At 53.3% G+C, this 21242-nt stretch overlaps 1 protein-coding gene across 1 annotated transcript in view; it reads right to left on the bottom strand.

The window, feature by feature from the left end:
* LOC146809609 (G protein-coupled receptor family C group 5 member C-like) overlaps positions 1-15851 on the bottom strand; it is an 81501-nt gene extending 65650 nt beyond the window's left edge. The window contains exon 1 of the mRNA XM_085616457.1: positions 15712-15851. The gene's annotated coding sequence lies outside the window, so the exon portion shown is untranslated. The remainder of the gene's footprint in view (positions 1-15711) is intronic.
* Positions 15852-21242: the final 5391 nt, after the last annotated feature.

Raw genomic sequence — 21242 nt, 5'->3', positions numbered from 1 at the left:
AAGTTGGGAACAGTCCAGCCCGAACTGCCAAGCCATGTCTTCCCTGGACCGGAATCAAGCATCCTAGGACCGGTTTCTGGCTATCAGCCGTCATCAGCCAGGATAGCTTGACTCCAGTGGCGTAGTGAGCACGGGACCCACGTCTGGGCATACCCATCCTACTTAGGGCGAAAAGCGTTACAACAAACAAATGATGGACGGAATGCTGACAATGCAGACATTCTCCCCCAGTCAAGAGATCTGGGTTAAATCCATCGTTCTTTTGCCCACTACGCCACCCCAGTTCAGACATGGCCATATGCAAATCAGTCTTGACCCTGTGCCTCATGGGAAGTTGGGAACAGTCCAGCCCGAACTGCCAAGCCATGTCTTCCCTGGACCGGAATCAAGCATCCTAGGACCGGTTTCTGGCTATCAGCCGTCATCAGCCAGGATAGCTTGACTCCAGTGGCGTAGTGAGCACGGGACCCACGTCTGGGCATACCCATCCTACTTAGGGCGAAAAGCGTTACAACAAACAAATGATGGACGGAATGCTGACAATGCAGACATTCTCCCCCAGTCAAGAGATCTGGGTTAAATCCATCGTTCTTTTGCCCACTACGCCACCCCAGTTCAGACATGGCCATATGCAAATCAGTCTTGACCCTGTGCCTCATGGGAAGTTGGGAACAGTCCAGCCCGAACTGCCAAGCCATGTCTTCCCTGGACCGGAATCAAGCATCCTAGGACCGGTTTCTGGCTATCAGCCGTCATCAGCCAGGATAGCTTGACTCCAGTGGCGTAGTGAGCACGGGACCCACGTCATGGTCCGGGGGCCAGCGACATGGACGACGATGACGAGGAGGAAAAAGTCATACACCGGGTACACATGATAGGCACGGCGGCCCGCCGGACCAGGAGACTGCCGCAATGCAGCATCCGAGTAGGGTCACAAGAAGTCACGACCGTGGTAGACACAGGGGCCAGCATCAACATCATGGCTGCCGCGATGCACAAATCCATGCGCCCGCAGCCCACGCTCCAGCCCTCGACCATCACGGTGTTCGCCTATGGACAGGAAGAACCGTTAAAGGTGCGAGGAAAGTTCAGAACGGTGATATCCCATGGGACGAGGTCCATCACGTCGAATGTCTACGTCACCGAAGACGGACAAGGCATGCTCCTGGGCTGTCGGGCGGCAGAAGATCTGGGAGTGGTGACGTTCGCGTTCGGAGTACACCAGGAGTCAGTACACCACACCCTGGAGGAGTTCGAGGAAATCTTTCAAGGGATAGGCAAGTTCCGGGGAAAAGAAGTCCACCTGCATATCGATCCCACTGTACAGCCAGTAGCCCTCCGGCACCGCCGCATAGCGTTCCACCTCAGGCCACTGGTGGAAGCGGAATTGAAGAAGCTAGAGGCAGCGGGGATCATCGAGAAGGTGTCCGGACCGACCCCGTGGGTGTCGCCAATTGTCGTGGCGAAGAAACCCAAGCAGCCAGGCGCAGTCAGAATATGCGTGGACATGAGGCTCCCCAACGCTGCCATCAAAAGGGAACGACACATCACCCCGACCATCGATGACATCGTTGGGGAAATGGCCGGCGCCAAGTGGTTCTCAAAGCTGGACCTACGATCGGGGTATCACCAGCTAGTTCTAGACGAAGCATCCCGGAACATAACCACGTTCTCCACCCATGTAGGTCTGAGGCGTTACACGAGGCTGAGCTTCGGGGTGTCGAGCGCTGCGGAGGTATTCCAGAACGTGATACAGGAACTGATTGCAGGGATCCCCGGAGCGATCAACGTCAGTGATGACATCATGGTCCATGCCACGACCGTAGCGGAACACAACGAGAGGCTAGTGCAGGTGCTACGACGTATACGAGACGCAGGCCTCACGCTACATCGAGAGAAGTGCGAATTCCTGTGCCGGAAGATCCAGTTCTTTGGCTACATTTTCTCGGCCGATGGGGTTAACCCGGATCCGGACAAGGTCAAGGACATCAAGGAGGCAGCTGCCCCTGCCAATGTCACGGAGGTGAGGAGCTTTCTAGGAATGGTGAACTATTGTGGCAGGTTCATCAAGGATCTGGCGAACCTCACGGCGCCACTGAGAGAACTTACTAAGGAATCAACTCCCTGGACATGGAACAGTGACCAGAGCCGAGCCTTTGAGGAAGTCAAACAGGCACTCTCGGAAGCCACGACGCTGGCCTTCTTCGATCCGGCCAAGCTGACACAGATCGCTGTCGATGCCGGCCCAGTTGGGCTGGGCGCGGTCCTGCTGCAAAGGAAGACAAGTGCCGAGGAATGGGCCCCAGTGGCGTTCGCCAGCCGGTCCCTCACTGAGACGGAGCAGAGATACTCCCAAATAGAAAAAGAGGCGATCGCAATTCATTGGGGGTGTCGTCACTTCCACTTGTATGTCTATGGCAAACCCTTTGTTGTGACCACGGATCACAAGCCATTAATATCCCTGTTTGCAGGCACCTCCACTAAGCCACCACCGCGAATCGAAAAGTGGATGTTGCAACTACAAGACTATAACTGCAAGATCGAGTATCAGCCGGGTGCGCGGAATCCCGCGGACTACCTATCTCGCCACCCCCGCACGGCCACTCCAAAGGAAATGAAGGAGGCGGCAGAAACAGAAGAGTACGTCCGGTGCATCACGGCGCGGTCATGTCCCCGGCCTGTGTCCATGGCTAGCCTGTCTCAGGCCACCAGTGAAGACGAGTGCCTACAAAGAGCAAGAGTGGCGGTCCGCGACAACAGCTGGGCCCGCGCCAGAGAGGAGTGGAAGAGTTTAACGCCTCAGGCGAAACAGATAATGGAGAGCCTGCACCATGTGAGAACAGAACTAACGGAAGACGATACAGGGTGTTTGCTGAGAGGCCACCGGCTGGTCATACCGACGGCCCTCACCCAGAGAGTGGTGGATCTGGCTCACGTCGGTCACCAAGGCATGGTCAAGACTAAGTCAAGGCTCCGAACCAAGGTGTGGTTCCCACTCATGGACGAAATCGTGGAGGCCACCGTTCGAGAATGCCAAGCGTGCCAGTTAACCGGAGAGGTGCCCCGACCAGCCCCCGTGGTGATGGAGCCTCGCCCGAGGAGGCCCTGGTCCAAGATCAGCGTCGATTTCGGCAGCCTGCCAGACGGACGGCACACCTTGGTGGCCATAGATGATCACTCCAAGTACCCGGAAGTGGAAATATTGACGGTCCTGAGCGCTCAGGAAGTAATCCCGAAGCTTGAAAAAATCATGGCAACACACGGCATCGTTAAGGAGATCAGAACGGATAATGGGTCACCTTTTCAGAGTCAAGACTTCGCGGCGTACCTACAGACTCTTGGGGTCCATCACCGGCGAGTCACCCCCCGATGGCCCCAAGCAAACGGAGAAGCTGAGCGCTTCATGAGGACACTCAATAAAGTGATACGGATTGCCCATGAAAAGAGCCAATCGGTAGAACTTGCCATTTTCACATTTCTCCGCAGCTACCGCCAAACGCCCCACTCAATTACAGGAGTAGCACCGGCGCACCTGCTGATGGGGCGGGTTGTCACAGACTCAATACCGCATCACCCAGAATGGAAGCCCGAAACTCCCAACGACAGTGCCATTGATGCGCGGCGACGGGAAGCGTTTGCTCACGCCGACGCCCGCCGGCGGGCAGTGTCCTCACCACTAGCCCCAGGTGACAATGTGCTGATCCGCAATCGGGTGCCAGGGGGCAAGTTCCGCCTAAATTTTGAGCCTCAACCCTGGACTGTGGAGAAAGTCAGAGGCACGTGCGTGACAGCCCGAAAAGGGGCCGAGAAAATAACAAGGAATGTTTCATTCTTCAAGAAAGTCCCAGTGCCCTCCGGAGTGGAGGAACGATGCCAGGACAGGGCTAGGATGGACATACCGCGAGATGAGAGACTAGTAGAGCTCGAGAGCCAGGTGAGTGGAGGAGCGGAGTCCACAGGTCACGGACTTGACACCAGGCAGGACCAGCCAGAGAACTTGCCACCCGAAGCAGCCGGCGTGCCTGAGACCGGAGAGAGCGGTGCAGATGGCGACTCCGGGAGTGGAGGTCCGGATGCTGCGGTGGACCGTGGCGGAGTGCGATATGACCTGAGGCCGCACCCCGCGCCCTCCAGACGGCTACGTGACTACGTCAAGTAAGACTGTTTAAGTTTGTGTTTGTTACAATTTCAGACTGTAGATGCCGAAGGCAGAGGTGCGGGACACTATGAGACCTACCGTCCATACCTTAGAAGGCTGTCACGAATCTGGGGTCATGTTTTTTTGTTGTTTCGTATGTTGGGGAGGAATGTAGTGTCGCGATATCTCCCCTGACGTGACACGCGTTGGCGTGCACGTCAGGGCACGTCACTTGAGCCCCAATAAATATTGCGTCACGCAGGCACGTAGGCAGAAACGCCACGGCTGCGGAGACGGCGAGCACACTACACCTGTGTCCCGTGTTTTCATTACTGCACCCGCACAGCACACATCCAGTGGGGGCCAACTGCAGATGCCCCCAGCGACACCACAAGCGGGATGGCTACCCTCACACATTCAGCCCTTGATGAGCTGTTAAGAGGTGTTTGAAGGTGACTGAGAGGGAGGGGCTGCAGCTTCAGGCGCAGGGGCATCTATTCAGATGCAAACAACCCTGTGAATGCGTCATGTCTCTGCAATTTAGTGGGGCCTCACACAGTCCCTTTCTGCCCAGGGCCCCAAAAATCGTAGAACCGGCCCTAATTACACCGAGGCAGCACGTGGTTCTCTTCACAGAGCTTAATTACTGTCACTAAATTGTAAGCAAACCTCAGTTCTTCAAACATGCAGTCTATAATGTAATAAAATACAGAAATGGCACAATCGCACCCACACTGATTAACAAAGTATGGAGGACAATCAGTTAAATCAGTTCTCTTGGAGTAGCTCCTTTAAGTACTGTACATCACAGTGGGGGATGGCATAACTAACATTTTAGAAAGAGAGCCTGTCGTCTCGTTGTCTTGTCCAGGAGGGAGTGAGGAGCCCTACCCCACCCTGGAAGAGACCAAGATGATACTAGAATACTGCATGCCCACCCCTGTACCCACCCTGGTGGATCCTGTTCCCCCTCCTGTGATGGATCCTGCACCCCCCCCCCAGTGATGGCTCCTGCCCCCCCCCTGTGATGGCTCCTGTCCCCCCCCCTGTGATGGCTCCTGTCCCCCCCCCTGTGATGGCTCCTGTCCCCCCTCCCTCCTATGGAGGATCCTGTCTCCACCCTGGGTGGCTTCTGTCCCAGTACTGGAATGGCTCCTGCAGTGAGGGTGAAGTTCTTGATGGGCCTCTTCTCAAAATGGCTCAGCTCAAAATTAATATGAAAAGGTGAGCGAGTGAGTAAGTGAAGGGGTGGGTGGATGAATTAGTAAAAGGGTGAATGGATGAATGAAAGATTGAATAGATGGATAATGAGAGAGGATGGATGGATTGATGAGCGAGTGGAAGGATGGATGAGAGAAAAGGTAAATAGCTGGATGTATGGGTGGAAGGGTAGCTGGATGGGTAAAAGGGTGGATGGATGAGTGAAAGGATGGATGAGTGAAAAGGTGGATGATGAGTGAGTGGGTGGATGGATGAGTGAAATGATGGATGGATTGATGAATTGATAAGTGCAAGGGTGAATGGATGGACGGATGAGTGAAAGGGTGGATGGAAGGATGGATGAGTGAGTGAAAGGGAGGATAGGTGGACAAAAGGATGAATAGATGAGTGAAGGAGTGAAAGGATAAATGGATGAGAGAAAGGATGGATGAGTGATAGGGTCAATGGATGGATTCATGAGTGGATGAGTAGATGGATGGGTGGATGGAAGGAAGGATGGCTAAGTGAAAGGGTCGATGGAGAGAGAAAGGGAGGATGGATGGATGGATGACTGAAAGGGTGGATGGGTGAGTGACTGGGTGGATGGATGAGTAAGTGAAAGGATGGGTGAAAGGGTAAATGGCTGGATGGATGAGTGAATGGATGGATGGGTAGAAGAGTGGATGGGTGAGTGTACAGATGGATAGGGTGAAAGGGTGGATGGATAATGGATGGACGAGTGAAGGGATGGATGAGTGAAATGATAGATGGAAGGATACATGATGGATAGGTTTGCAAATGGTTGAATATGTTTGGATATGGCTGGGCTTACTTATATACAATTGCGCGACCTCCTCTGATGTGTCTGTAAAACTTACCTATTGTCCTGAAGTTTTGTCCTAAATTTTGACCTCCTGTCCTGAATTTGTGTCCTGAATTTTGACCCTTTGTCCTGAATTTTTACACTCACAGTCCTGAATTTGCACCAATGCCAGTTGGTCACCCTAGCTGTAGCTAGGGCCTTGGTTATTTTCACCCTAAAACATCGAGACAGAAAGTGTGGTGTGCGTGGCTGACTGTGGGCTGTTTACACTGTTTGTTAGTTTATTTATATAGCGCCGCTTATCACCCGTGAGGGTATCCAGGCGCTGTTCATGGGCAGGGGGTGGCGGGGGGGGGGGGTATTAAGTGATTTACCCAGAATCACAGGGTGTCGCGCTGACGCCGAGACTCGAACCACAGACTGCAGCCCTGCCCGCTGCACAACATCTTCGCCTCAACTGTTGGCGATTGTGTTTTGACTGTTGTGCGTGAGTGCTGATTACATGAAGATGCGGGTGCTTTCTGCTTCTGTGTGTATAAGGACCAGGCCCGGCTCTAGGATTTGTTCATTTGGGAGGGCCGTAAAGAAGCTTGGGTGGGCCATGAAGATGAATGGGTACTAGCAAAAAAATAACAAAGTATTTAATCGATCTGATATTGGAAGTATTGACATCTGTCTGCTTTTGACGTTTTTTTTTTTTTGAAATATTTTTATTGGGTTTATCAACAAAACAGAAAAACAAACACCACTCGTATAGTGCAAGGCATGGCATACAGGGGTTACAGGGTACCGGAGCAATGACAGTACAGGTGTCACAGAGAGAAATAAACAGCCCAATGACAACACACCATCGCTCCCTTCCCCGCCCATCTCCAGCAGTGGAGCCATTAATCCTGGTCACTGAGATCCGAGTCCGCTGCATCCGGTGGGGGCTCACAGATATTTCCCCGGTATACATTCCATCCACCCCAGACCTGGGACCACTTCCTGGGGCACCCTCTATGGACATACACAGTTTTTTCGGTCACCATTACAAGGTCCATATCTCGGATCCACTGCGTCAGGGTAGGCCCCAGCCCCGATCCCCATTTCTGGGCTATATTACGCTTTGCGAGCATGAGTCCCAAAGTCACCCAAAGCTGGGTCACCTTCTTGTGGTCCGTCTGTTCCCAGACATTAAGGAGGCACAGCCGAGGTTCCGGCAGCGTGGGAATTTTTGTTACCTGGGAGAGAATACGCAACACCCCTTTCCAATACGTCGCCACGACAGGGCACTCCCAGAGGGTATGCAAGAAGGTCCCCTCGTGGCCACAGTTCCTGAGACACAGCGGGGACTCCACCCGGTGGAGTCTGAATAGGAGGGTGCGGGTGTAGTATGTGCGGTGCAAAATTTTGAGTTGGACCAGTCTGAGCTTGGAAGATATGCCCACCTCCCTGGGGGATGAGAGCGCGGAATTCCAGTCCGTCTCATCAAATTCTCCAAGTTCTGCCTCCCACTTCCCCTTGAGGGCGGAAAAAGGGTCGGGGCGGATATTTAGTATCTTCCGGTACGTTAGGGACGTCGCCCTCTGGAGCAGATGCTCCATGAGGAGCCGGTCCTCTAAGGGCGATGACTCAGGGAGCCGAGTCCCACGTGGTATCGCCGCCTGAAGAGCGTGTTGAACTTGTAAATATCGGAAGTGCTCGGTGTCCGCCAGGTCGTAGTCCGCTTGCAGTTGGGCAAAAGTGATCACCTCTCCCTTGCGCCAGAGGTCTCCCACCCTGGAGATACCAATAAGATCCCACTGGTGGAACCCCTTGGTAGTGCGAAGTACCCCGAGCTGCCTGGTGTCCCAAAGCGGCGTTGCCTGGGTAATCTTTCCAGCCCATCCCATCGCCCGTTGCGCCGCGTGCCATATCCGGAGGGTATGGGCTGCGGGCCCCGCCGGAACGCGACCCCTTTTTGGGTTGTAGAGGGCTCCCATAACCCCTCCGGGGCCAAGTAGTTGTCGGTCCATACGGTATGCGGGGTCATCCCCCGGCACATGGAGCCACTGGTTAATAACCATGAGGTGCGACGCCCAGTAATAGGTCTTCATGTCGGGGAGGGCTATACCTCCATCATACCAGCCACTGGTAAGCTTATGGAGGGCAATGCGAGGCGACATGTCCTCCCAGAGGAGACGAGTGATCTCAGCGTTGATCGCCGTGAAGTAGGAGGGTGCAATGGGGAAGGGGGTATTTTGCAGCGCATAGAGGAATCTCGGGAGGGCGAGCATCTTAAAGAGCGAAGCCCGCCCAAGCAATGTCAGCGGCAATGTGCGCCAGTGTTTAACGTCGGTGCGAAGCCGTTGGAGGGGCCTCATTAGATTTTCCGCGACAAATTTGTCCCGGTCGGCCGTGACGTATATGCCAAGATATTTGAACCCGTCGTTAGCTAGTAGAATGTTACAGCCTGACGGAAGCCGCGGTGGGGAGCCTCGGAGCATATATAAGATGGATTTCTCCCAGTTTATATCGTATCCAGACCTACTACCATATGATTCACATATGTTGAGGAGACAGGCGATAGAGCGCGCCGGCGAGGCGAGATAGAGGAGCACATCGTCCGCATAGAGGGATATGCGATCCTCCCATTCCAACGTCCACCTAAGGCCACGGATCATCGGATCCTGTCGCACCCACGCCGCCAATGGCTCGAGAGCCATAGCAAATAGGAGCGGGGAGAGGGGGCAACCCTGCCTAGTCCCTCGACCCAGCGGAAAGGCGTCAGAGACGCGGCCATTGACCACCACCTGTGCAAGTGGCTTAGTGTAAAGCAGCTGGATCCACGCGCAAATCCTGGGGCCGAGCCCCATATGGCGGAGGACGGCAAAGAGGAAAGGCCACTCCACTCTGTCAAACGCCATCCGCGCATCCAACGACAGTATGGCCGCATCTTCCTCGATCGAGGAGCGGCCGGCAATGATGCCATGGAGACGCCGCAGATTCAAAGCGGTGTTCCGGTGGGGCATAAATCCCGACTGGTCCGGGTGTATTAGGGTCGAAAGGTAGGGCTGCAGCCGCGTTGCTATCACCTTGGCCAGGATCTTCGCCTCGGCATTGAGCAGCGAGATCGGGCGATAAGAGGAGCACTCGTGGGACGGCTTGTTGGGTTTAGGGATCACCACTATTGTAGCCATCCTCTGATCACGGGGGAGCATCCCCGTCGATAGACCGTCCTCATACATGGCTAATAGGTGAGGGACCACAAGAGCGGAATTTTGCTTGTAGTATTCGATTGGGATTCCGTTGGGCCCCATTGCCTTACCACTGCGGAGGGCCAAAATCGCCAGCGTGATCTCCTCCGCCGTCAGATCAGCCTCCAGGGCCTCAGCCCCCGAAGCGGCCAGCCGAGGCATTGCGATGTCCCTGAGGAAGAGCTCATTGTCCGCCACGGTGGCCGAGGCCTCCGGGGTATAGATGTGTTGATAATGGGCCGCGAAGGCCCCGGCTATGCGCTGGGGCTCCGAGGTAAAGTCTCCCTCGCCCAGGCGAATCCGCGCCACCCACCGCGACGCACGGTCCCCCTTCTCCAGCCAGGCCAGGAGTTTGCCAGCCTTATCACCGAGTTCATAGATGGTGTGCTGGGTGGCTACTTGTCGAGCTCGGGCCCCCTCCCAAAGATGGGACCTATATTCTTGCTGCGCCATATGAAGGGTGTGCGCCGAATCTCCGTCCCCCCGCAGTGTATGGGATGCTTCCGCCTCCACTATCGCCCGCTCCAGCTCCAGTACAGCGAGCCGCTGGGTCTTAGTATGGTCCGTAATGATGGAGATGGCCTGGCCACGGAGGACGGTTTTAAAGGCCTCCCAGAGGGTTGCTGCGCTCTCGACCGACTCGGCATTCTCGGTAAAATAGTTCTTGGTCGCCTTTTTGAGGGTCTTAGCAATTTTAGGGATTTTAAGATATCCGGGGCGGATCGGGAACAATGTGCGCCTTCCTGGGTCACCGGACGCAAACGTGATGACCACCGGCGAGTGATCCGAGATGCCCCTGGGTAGGTGCGACACCTCCGTCACCCCTTTGTACCCGGCCGGTGAGGTGAAGATGTAGTCGATACGGGAGAGGGTGTGGTGTACCCCGGAGAGGAAGGTGTATTGTCTCTCATCAGGCCAGTATGCCCTCCATGTGTCTACTAAGCCAAGCGCGGTAGCAAAGTCTGCAAACGTGGAGGCGTCGGCCCCAAGAGTCCTGTGTGCAGACCTGTCCAGTGCAGGGTCCATGGCTGCATTGAAGTCTCCGCCCATGATGAGCTCCCCAGGAGGGAGCGCCAAAAGGAATTCGCCCAGTGCCCTGAGGGAGGCTTGGTGTAGTGTCGGGGGGATGTAGACAGAAACCAGATTATAAACCCTCCCCTCCCATTGACAAGTGAGTGCCGCGAAGCGGCCATATTCGTCCCTACGGGAATCAAGAAGAATCAGGGGGACACGCTTGTTCACCAGTATGCCCACCCCCCGGGACCCTGTCGTAAACTCTGAATGTGTTGCCATCTTAAACCCCCACCTATCCAGGGCTTTGGTGGACGTACCCACTAGGTGTGTTTCTTGCAAGAGCGCCACCCCGGGCCCCTTGCGCTTGAGATATTGAAGCACTAGCCCCCTCTTAATCTTGTCTCCCAGGCCGTTAACGTTCCAGGAGAGGACCGCAAAGGAAGGAGAACGCTGCTGAGCAGGGGCGTCTGGCAGTGAGTCAGAGGCCGCTCGAGGCAAGCTATGTGACGTCGTCTCCAGGGGAGGGTGTGTTAGTCGCGTCCTGCCCTGTGCCACCCCTGTGCACCTGTACCTGCCCAATCTGCCGTATGTACCCCTGAGTGGTTGGTGAACCTAAAACAAAACAAAAATCAACATTTAAACGAACTCCCCATCCCCCCACCCCCCTCCCTGCCTCCCTGCCCAGCGGATTTACAACTACCCGCCACCCCAACACAGCAGAGTGCTTAGTTCCCATAAACTTGGTACGTGCGTACGGGGGAAAGCCGCTCAGCACACAGCCGCCACTCCCCATACCGTAAGTTTGTCCCCTCAAGCAGCAGACTGTCAGATGAGAGAAAAGGAAAAAGGGGGATCCGGGGTCATCCGCTCCTTGTAGGTTCAAGGCCCCAGGGGCCGGCGGCCACTGCAAGGTCCCAGGTCGCCAAGCGTCCAATAGTTCGGTCACATCACAGCACCATGCCTCAGGGCACTTCGTCACCCGCGCCTGAGTCCTCAACGTTCAGGGTTTGGCGAGAGTCGGGAAGGCCGCCCAGGGCGCGCTCTCCCCTGCCCCTCGCTCTTGCTGGACGCCACCCCTCGAGCCATTCCGAGGCCTCCGCCGGCGATGTGAAGAACCATGTGCGCCCCTCCGCCTCCACTCGCAGCTTTGCAGGGTACAACATTGAATATTTTAGCTCTCGAGAGCGGAGGTCTGCCTTAACTGCCATGAAGTCCTTACGTTGCCGCACTACTGTAGCGGTGTAGTCCGGATAGAGGGTGACCTTAGCGTTGTCCACCCGCAATGGTGGGGCGGCACGCGCCGCCTGGAGGATCGCATCCCGGTCTCGGAAGTTGAAAATGCGGGCCAGGATCGGGCGCGGGGGGGCCCCAGGCTTAGGCCTCCCACCCGGCACCCGGCGCGCCCTCTCGACCGAGAAGAACTTGGAGAGCCCGCGGGGCTGCAGCTGTTCGGTGATCAGTTTTTCAACAAAGAGGTCTAAGGCAGGGCCGCGTTCACTCTCAGGCACACCCACGACCCGCACGTTGTTGCGCCGAGACCGGCCCTCCTGGTCATCCAGCTTGGCCAGCAGCTGCTTTTGCACCAGTTCAAGGGCTTGTATGCGCTTGTGGTGGTCTGCCGTGCCCCGCGTGAGGGTCTCCGTGGTGGCCTCGACCTCAGTCAGTCTGGAGTTGATTTTGGCGACATCCGCCCGGAGGAGCGCAACATCTGTGGAGATAGTGCCAATTGAGGCCTGCATCTGTGTCAGCGTGGCCATGACGTCCGCCAGCGTGTACTCCGCAGGCCCGTCCGGGGGGGACCGTTTCTGATCCTGACAGAACGCGTACTTTTCAAGCTTCGCCTGTGCCCCACTGCGGTGGCCCTTCCCCCCCATGGTGCCAGGCCGCCTCCGCGATCACTCCCGGCCGGTGCAGGCACAGGGCTACCGCAGGAGCGACCGACCCACGTGCAGGGCAGGCCCAAGGGCGGCGCCGCCCGACCACGAGTGCCGCAGCGGGCCGAGATATCTCCAGGTCGCCCCCACGGCGCGGCCGCCGATATCCGAGGCGCCCCAGCGCCGGCAAGCCACAGGCAAAGCGACGGTCACCACAGCAAAAGGTCAGAGTATGGCCGCAGGCACTGGGGCGATGCACTGTATCCCAGGACTACACGTGCTGGCCGGCAGTCTGCGTGAGGGCACCACCCGGGTCAGGCGCTCACAGTCCCCTCAGAAGGCCGCAGTCAAGAGCGGCAGGGCGCCGCCAGCCCCGCGTAGGTCAATCCCAAAGTCCGATCTCCACTAACCTCCCTGTAGCCGGCGAGTCCACCCCTGCTCCTCCTCAATGCTGGTTGCCTCGAGGCGCGGGCCGCTGCCCAGGTCCCTCTAGGCACGGAGATGGACGGGAGGCTGTACCAGGGTTATCACTCAAGGAGGCGCCGCAGGTGGCTCAGCTCACACGATCGATCCGCGGGGCCAGATCGTTCCGCGGGGCCAGATCAGCACCCCGTCTTCGCCCCGGCGCGAGTCCGCCGAGGGCCCTCGAGTCCTGCCACAGGTCGCTCCGGGGACCGGCCCGTCCCAACAGAGCCCGGCCGCACGCAAGGCGACGCAGCCACGCCCCCTGTCTACCAGGCCCCGGGGATGCGAGGCCCAGCAACGCGCCAGAGGCCTCGCCTCACAGCTCCGGAACGGGGGGGCAACCAAGAGTCGAAAGGCCAGGTCTGGGACGTCGAGGCCCCCGGACCCAAAAGCAGTCGTCCAAAGATGATTTTTGCCTGAGGGGGTGTCGGATAAATACAGGATAGTAGGCCGGTGCGGAGGAGCTCCGGGCTCAGGCGGCCATGTTCGTCGCGAGCCAAGCTCCGCCCCCCGCTTTTGACGTTTTTAACAGAATAATCAGCACCCACAGTGCTACATACTTCGCTTCCTCTGGTGTGATTCTGACTTTGGGGAAGGGGGGAACGCTGCTTGTCTGAACTTTAAGACTGCATCATGCTCCCGGTCAAGTGCAATAACAAAAATATTTCTGCCGACACACAGGGCCACTTTGCAGCTTTTCATGGTTTAAATAAACGTTGTCGGGTTAATACTGTGCAAAGCATTGCGGTTGAAAAGCACGATGCAATCTGCCGAGAATCATACTTCAGTTTTCAGGATATCAGTGCTGGTCATTTGTGCAACATAGCAGCTGACTTCACACCCCTCCCTGGGGCTGAAAGTACCCTTATCATTAGTGTTATTCATTAAAAACAACGATAATGGAGAGTGCACGGGGCTGCACGCCCCTGCAAAACAATACGGTGGAAAATACTTGCTTTTCAGTTCTGAATGCCCTTGGGTGGGCTTGGCCCACCCTCTAGAACCGGGCCTGATAAGAACGCTTGCACGGTTCGTATTTGTACCAACCTGTGTGCATGAGCAGGGGCGTGGGTATCTATAGTGCAGCAGGTGCAGTGCACCCGGGCTCACAGGACTCGGGGGCCAACTTTATCTACTGCACTACGCATCAAGGCACTTGCAGCACTGCACCCCCACTGTGTATAAGTAACCCCCGTACTGCTTGCTTGTGTATGCCTGTTGTGTGTTAGTTCGTGTAAAGATAGGATGGGAAGGGGTGTGTGTGTGTGTTTGTAGACGCACGCTCAGCTGATGCCGAGTTTGAATGTGTTTTATGATCGGGATGCTTGCACTGCTGCAGCCCCTGTTGTACGCGTTCTGGGTGTTGGAGAAATATTTTTTACAATAAGGAATCCTAAATGTCGTCCACCGGTGCTCCTTCCTCCTTTCAATGTGGTACCTGTAGTCCCGCACGTAATCTATGTCTCTAGTAAGAATGTGTGAAAAGAACTCCGAACACTTTAGCATTATTACCACTTGTAAAGGGAAAGCGGACTGGGCCAGTATCTCAGCCCAGACGGGGGCAGGCGGCTCCGGGTCTGAGGGCTGGAGGGAACGGAGCAGCATTGAGGTGAGGTGCAAATTGCAATGGGACGGCCTGGGGCTCAGGGCCAGACCGCCCCTCCCACTCTCTGGTTAATAAACAGCTCCCCTCTTCCCTCCCCGGACCGTCTAGAGGACAAACAGTAGAATTACCTTTTAGTAAAAGCAGGCACACATGCACAGCACACAACAAAGCTCCCGGCCTGCAGCACAAGCCGCACCCCGCGCAGCTCCCGCAGGGGGCTGCCTGAAAGAATCAGTCTGCCCCCCACCCCTCCATAGGCGGGCTTCCGCTGCTGCCATTGTTCCCCCTCTTTTAATCACGACGCCCCTCCTGCTCACATTTACAATGTGACGCGTTCCTTCCGCGGGAGGGCAGATTCGACCACACACTGTTCACAATCACAAGCAGACTCTGTTCTGCGAGGTGCCCGGGGCCAGGGCCCTTCCTGCAGCCCACACCTTTCCAAAATGTCAGTTCTGTAGGTGTTTCCGACAGACCTCCCCGCGGCTCACAGCACGTAACCTTCCTTACGGGATGTTATTAATCTCGTGTTGTGTGTTCTTTTGATAGGGATTCGCATGTATGCTTCATGAAATGGTTTTCTGGCGCAGTCACGTTGCATCCCACAATACCTATGTTTATAGGTGCCCGCGCGGGTAACGGAGGCGCATTCACTACATTCCTTATCCACATGGGCTTTTGTTCGTAGATGTCCTGCAGATCACGGCGCAACAGTACAACTCCTAAAGGCTTATTCTAAAAATATATTAGATTTCGGATATGTATGCATACCTACGTTCTGTCTGTTCTTTCTCAAGATCTCGCAGTTTCTCCACTTTTCTCTTTCCCCTTTCGCCCTTAGTTTTTTCTATCTTTTATTCTGTATATCTTTTTCCTTCATGTTCTCAATATCAGGTTTTCATTCTAGTCTTTTCCTCGCCTTTATCTTATTACTCTGCTTCATTTTCTTTCTCTTTTTGCTTTGCTTTTTCTAATACCATCTTCTCTTTCTTTCGTTCTTTCTTTGTCTTTCTTCTTTTTTTCTTTCTCTCCAAGTGTTTCTTTTTACATTTTATCGTTTCGTTATTTCACGTTACTGCTCTTTCTTGTAATCATTCCTTCTATGACTGTTGAGCTTTTCAGTTCATTCATTTCTCGTTCGTTTTTTTTATCTTTCATTAAATAGTCTCTGTATTCTAGCACAATCCCGTTCATTCACTCGCAGTTTCTCACATTCATACTTTTCGTTTCTTTTTCACTCACTCCGTTTGTCACTATGTCCTTTCTAGTTTTTCACGTGTGTTTCACAGGTTCGTTCCGTTTCATTAACATTTCCTTCCCCTTCACGTCTCTTTTCCCCATATATAGCCCCTCAATTAATGTTTTTTACTTACATAATATCTCTCTCGGATGCTTCTCTCGCCCTCTGCTTCTCGCGTCACTGAACAGAGTCAGCAGCCCCACTCATTTCAAAGTACCAGCTCCAGCCGCGTCGCCAGCAGACCGCTCTGCGCGTCCGTTTCAACTTCAAGTCACCTTCACTCACTTGAGCGAGCAAGAGAAGGAGGCGGGGAGAGCGGGGTGTGGTGCTCTGGGAGGAACAACAACAGAACTGGAAACCCCCTCACCCCACCCCCCAGTCAGATGATTACCTCACAGTGACGCTCAAATAAACTCCAGCTGGCAGGCTGACGTCACTGTGTAGATGGAAGCCCCAAACAGTTGTTGCCACCTGATTGGTTGACAGCTACCCCCACCTAGGCCGAAATAACCCCGAAAAACCGTGGATATAATCGAGCTAAACAGTTGTAAATGCCAAAAAGATACACATAATTCGAAATCTACCTGAAAAATGCGCAGTTGTTGTAAATGAGAAATTGTAGGTATCTTTTCTTCTGTCTCCTATGACCCGAGAGAAACATTCTCAAATGGATATGTTATGCGAAATAGCACAGCAAAAGACGACGTAAAACTTGAATATTAAGTGCAATAATACAGCATACAATGTTAAGTATGAAATGCAAGTAGAAAAAACTAAATTACACATTTTGTGTTAAAGTAATCAATATCTAAAACAAATAAGTAAATAATAACAAAATAAGGCAACACCAGAATGCACTTAAACAACTGGGTGTGCAGCATGCACAATAAAACGTCCCTAATTATTTACCACACGCACAGTCAATCAAGGAACAAATCAATGAACCAGTCAACAACCAACCAACTAATCAATCAACCAACAACCAATCTATCAATATTTTTCCACCTAACGAATTATAACTCAACCAACCAACAAACCAATCGACCAGCCGTTGAAGGCTTCTCTTGCCGAGGTTTTATCTGAACTGAGTGCTGCCAGCCCATGCTCCAGTGTTAGCTCAGAAACCATTCCAGTGCCCATTGTGATAATGTTGTGCGAAGCTGATGTTTAAACAAAGTAGTTTCAGAGAAACCAATCTAACATTGTCGTGCATGCAAATGTGTGCAAAAGTTCACACTGAAATGTTGTTTTCTAGGACAATGTAAGAAATAAACTGCTTTGCTACATGGGCCTAACTTGGGAATATACCAAAAGATGTTTACAATATGTACCTCTGACAAAGGGACGGTGTGCTTTGACGGCTGTTCGGCAGTGTTTGCCAACCTGCCCACTGCGTCATCCTTTGCCTTTCAGCCCACCTAGTTTCAGGCTTCCTCCGGGTTTAGGTTCTGGTTACTGCTTTAAAATATACACCTGCTATGCGTAACACAAACACAGATCCAAAAGCACCTGTAACTTCTCCAAGCACATACCAATTTTCCTACAAACCTGTCTCTGCAAAAAGTCTCAACCACAGACCTTCTCAAGCTCATCAAGGCTAGCTCAACCATCGTCCATCCCGCCAAAATCACAGACATCACACACACAAATTATGCTCATTGCTTAGCGCCTAAATCTTGATGCCACCCACCCTTCCACCCCACCTTTCTGGAATTCCATGAATTGATACTTACTACAACAACATTTGCATCCATGCACCCAACTGCAGTCCAGTCACTGTTAAAGGCTGGGAAGGCGAAATGTGTTGCTAAAAAAGGCTCCCAAGCAAAGAGATAAAGAAAAAGGTTGACTGGGGTGACAGAGATGCAATACATTTCAAAACGACTTGCATGAAGATATTCATGGACAACTTATCTGCCAACACCTTCAAAATCCTCCCACCACTTCCCCCAATGCCACCTGAAGCTCTATCTTCAACTTCATCCCACCTCCAGGTACAGCAAATACCTCAATGAGCAATTCTAAAACTTTGGCACACCAGTGACATTCTAATGCTCACCAAACCGGGAAGTAATTTGGTCCTACCAAGGACAGACTATTTCAAAATCGTCTATGATGGCCTACCAAAGTCATTGATAAAAAAGGACAATAAATCCAGAATCAGCAGCTACAATGTGCCTGAATTTCGAAATGCACAAGCGTATAACCCTTGCTCTGAAGTCCCTGAACTGATTTGCCAAACAGCAATGGATGGATCCAGGTTTAGGCACTACGTATCAGGCACAAGGCTTTTCTGAAAAGGGGCCCACCCTCTTTGAAAATACAGGCCTCCCACCCTTTACCTTCAAGGAACTCAAACTCCAAGAATGCATCCACCCATGCCAAAGCAAGCCCAAATGACTAACAATTGAAGGAAGGTCTCTTAAAGTTTGGGCTGGGGACTCTTAATTGAACAACACCCCACACTAAGAGGCCACCTTAACTACCTGAAGTTTAGGAAAGACGTGTAGACTTCTCTTTTCAATGATGCTTTTGAGACACCATTACTTGTATGGGTCCACCCTCCATCTACCAGGGTTCTGGCCCTTAACTTCACATTATCTTTCCAAGACTCAACATCCTTGATATGTCTTTCTCAGGAAAACGTGGGTCTTTCCTACTGTAGTGTGCTGCCTGAAGATTCTTGGACTGAATGGAATATACGTTTTTTAACCTACCACCAACCTAGTACTTTGCAGTGGCTTTAACCCAACATGAATAGATACATTCCCCACTAACATCACCCAGGTAAATTCAACTGCTTCGGCACCCTAATGTCCTCGCTCAGCACACTGACCCAAATCCACCGAGCAACATTAAACAGGTTTAATAGCTGGCTGTTCCTGTGTCTATATAACCTATTCAACAAAAATGCTAACAACAACCCAATGCCAACAAAACCTATTGTAGATCCTTTGAAAACCACTAAACTAAACTCGCCTGGAGACATGAAGTTGGCCGTAAGTTTGTTACACCCAAAACTAAGCATAAGGGATTGAACACTGTCAGGAGTAGGAACATTCACTCTCAGTAAAGATCCGGACTCCATTTGGAGTAAAGAAGTTGATGCCTTTATTTCATATCCTCACGATGTGGAGACGAGTATAACACTCAGTAAAAAGTAAGAAACATGGGCAATAGAAGTTGGAACGAGGTGTGAGCAAACTACAACTCCCATGATGTGAGAAAGTGCACTCTTTCTGCATGGTTACCCCCACTTTTTGCTGAATTACTGATGTACTTTGACTGAGCGTGCCCTGGGCTCCTGCTAATTAGGTACCAAGTTTCCCTAAAACTGCATTGAAGCCTAAACCCAATTGGCATCTCTGGCCACAGGTCAGCGCCTGGTAAATGGTACCACAGGTACCCACGGCACTGTGACCAGAGAAGGCCTCTAAGGGCTGCAACACTTATTGTGCCACCCTTAGAGGTCCGTTATCCTGACACTCACACACTGCCTTTGCAGGCTGCGTGTCTTGGTGCATGTAGGAAGGTGGCATCTGACTATATGATTGCCCCCGCTTTTCTCCTGGTGTTTTGCTGGTTTATGACTTAGTTGGGCAGGGATCCTGCTATTCAGGGCCCCAGTCTATCTGATTTCTCTGTAAAATGGTTTGCATGTACATTAGGTACATATCTAATTGGATTCTGGAGTGCCTTTTGAGCCCCTAGTATATGGTATACTATGTACCTAGGGCATAGGTACCTAAGAGGCCTACCAGGGGCTGCAGCATATATTATGCCACCCCTGGGAAGCACTCCAAAATGGCACCACAGGTCTGCTACTGCAGCCTGGGTAAGGGTGTGCTTGCACCCCTTGCTGTGGAATAGGTTACCTATATCACTACCCTATACAGACACATATAAACCTATAAGCCACTCCTATGGCAGGCCTTGGCAATCCTGAAGGCAGAGTGCTTGGTTTTGTGTTCCTGAGCCCTGGCATCACAAAATGGATGCCTCTGCCACAGACAGAGGTCTGACCTCCTGCTGCAGACCGAAACTCTGGCAGGGGAGGCCGGGACAATAGGTTTCCTGTCGAGGGGAGGTGTCCCCACCTCCCCAGACAGGCTGATGTGTATTGGGGCTGGGCGGGAGCACTCTCTGGTGCTTTGAAGTCCTGCACTGGGGGCACTTTTGGTGTCCCTGTGCATAGCCCAGTTCAAACCGGTTGCAGGGGCTACCTGCCCCTGCTCCGGTGCGAAACTGGACAAAGGAAATGGGTGTAACCACCCCTCTTTCCTGGCCCACCCATAGGTGGGGCTTTAGAGTTAGTCCATCCCCTAAACTTACTATAAGTATAGGAATCCAGTCCCTAGGACTTTAGATTACCCTGAACGAAACTCTGCACCGTACATCCTGGACCTTCGACGTTCTATCCTGACTAGAAGACTGAAGAAATCTCCCTTGGAGTCAAGGAGTGACTCCCCTGTTTGGCAGGCACCAAAGAAGCAACTGACCGGTCTGCAATTCTGAAGCTCCCGCCGGACGCCAAAGTCTCTGCATCCCCAGAGGTGGATTTCCAGACTTCCCCGAGGCTACCCAGAGTCCACAGCAAAGCTGAGGCCCGTGGCTATCGTGGGTGACGTGGAACCATGACCCCTGGACACCGTGGACTTTTGCAGCAACACTATCTTCCTGGTCCTCCTTGAAGTTGTGCTTTGGGCTCTGAGTAGCCCCAGCCGTGAGCACCTCCTGCACTGAAGAGTGTTGGCCTCCACTCCACGAGTGACCTGTGGGCTAGCTCCAAGTGCGACCGCTCGAGGCTCCTTCGCGATCACTAGCCCGTTGGCTAGCAGGTCCCTACGAAGGTGACTCCTTTTCTGATTGGGCTTACCTGGTTGCTCCAGACGTGCCCCGACTTACCTTCGCTGGGTGAGTCCCTCAGACCTTGCTGGTCTGCACCGCAGTCCTTTCTCTGAATTCCAGTGACTTGCCGTTGCCAAGGCTTGTTGGGTCCATTCTGGTCGCCGACACCGCAGCACTCGATAGACTTCGTGGGACAGCTCGAATCTGGCTCGTGGACTTCGTCGACGCCTCCTGGACCTCGTGGCTGAAGAGTCAAGACACCCATCAACTCACCTGAAGCACCCGACATCTGTGGGCATTGGTCCATCCTGCCCTCAGTCACTGGCTAGGGACCCAGACTCTGTCCCCTCTGCTTTCAGGTTCCTTACATCCTAGATCCAGGCTTGGATCACTTCGGACACTTCTCCTCTTCACGGCAGCAGCAGTTCTTTGCAGGCTTCCATTGAAATCAATGACGCGACCCGACACCAAAAGACACCTTTGCACCCGGCTTCCCTGGGTGAGGTAACTCGAGTACTCCAGTGCTATCGTGGGTGCTAGCCCTAGAACTTCTTAAGTCCAAAAGGGTTTGGTCCAGGCTCAATTAGAAGTGTCCCTAATCTTTAAATTTCAACTGCGACATTGCCCATAGAAGATAATAGGAACCCGCGGTTGTGTTTACACACTGCATACAGTCCCCGTGGGTCCCCTGTGTCACTACTTTGGGTGGTTCCTTGGGGTCCCAGCGATTCTAGAGGCAATAGGCCTAATGCCTGTTCCAGTCGTGGTTCTTATACCACTTTTTTGGTATATGGTTTGGTACGCCCCTAGGGCCCA

This window comes from Triturus cristatus, chromosome 7, assembly GCF_964204655.1.
Source record: "Triturus cristatus chromosome 7, aTriCri1.1, whole genome shotgun sequence".
In the NCBI taxonomy this organism is placed as follows: domain Eukaryota; kingdom Metazoa; phylum Chordata; class Amphibia; order Caudata; family Salamandridae; genus Triturus; species Triturus cristatus.
Note: the sequence above shows the minus strand (reverse complement) of the source record. Positions and strands in the feature narration are given on the sequence as shown.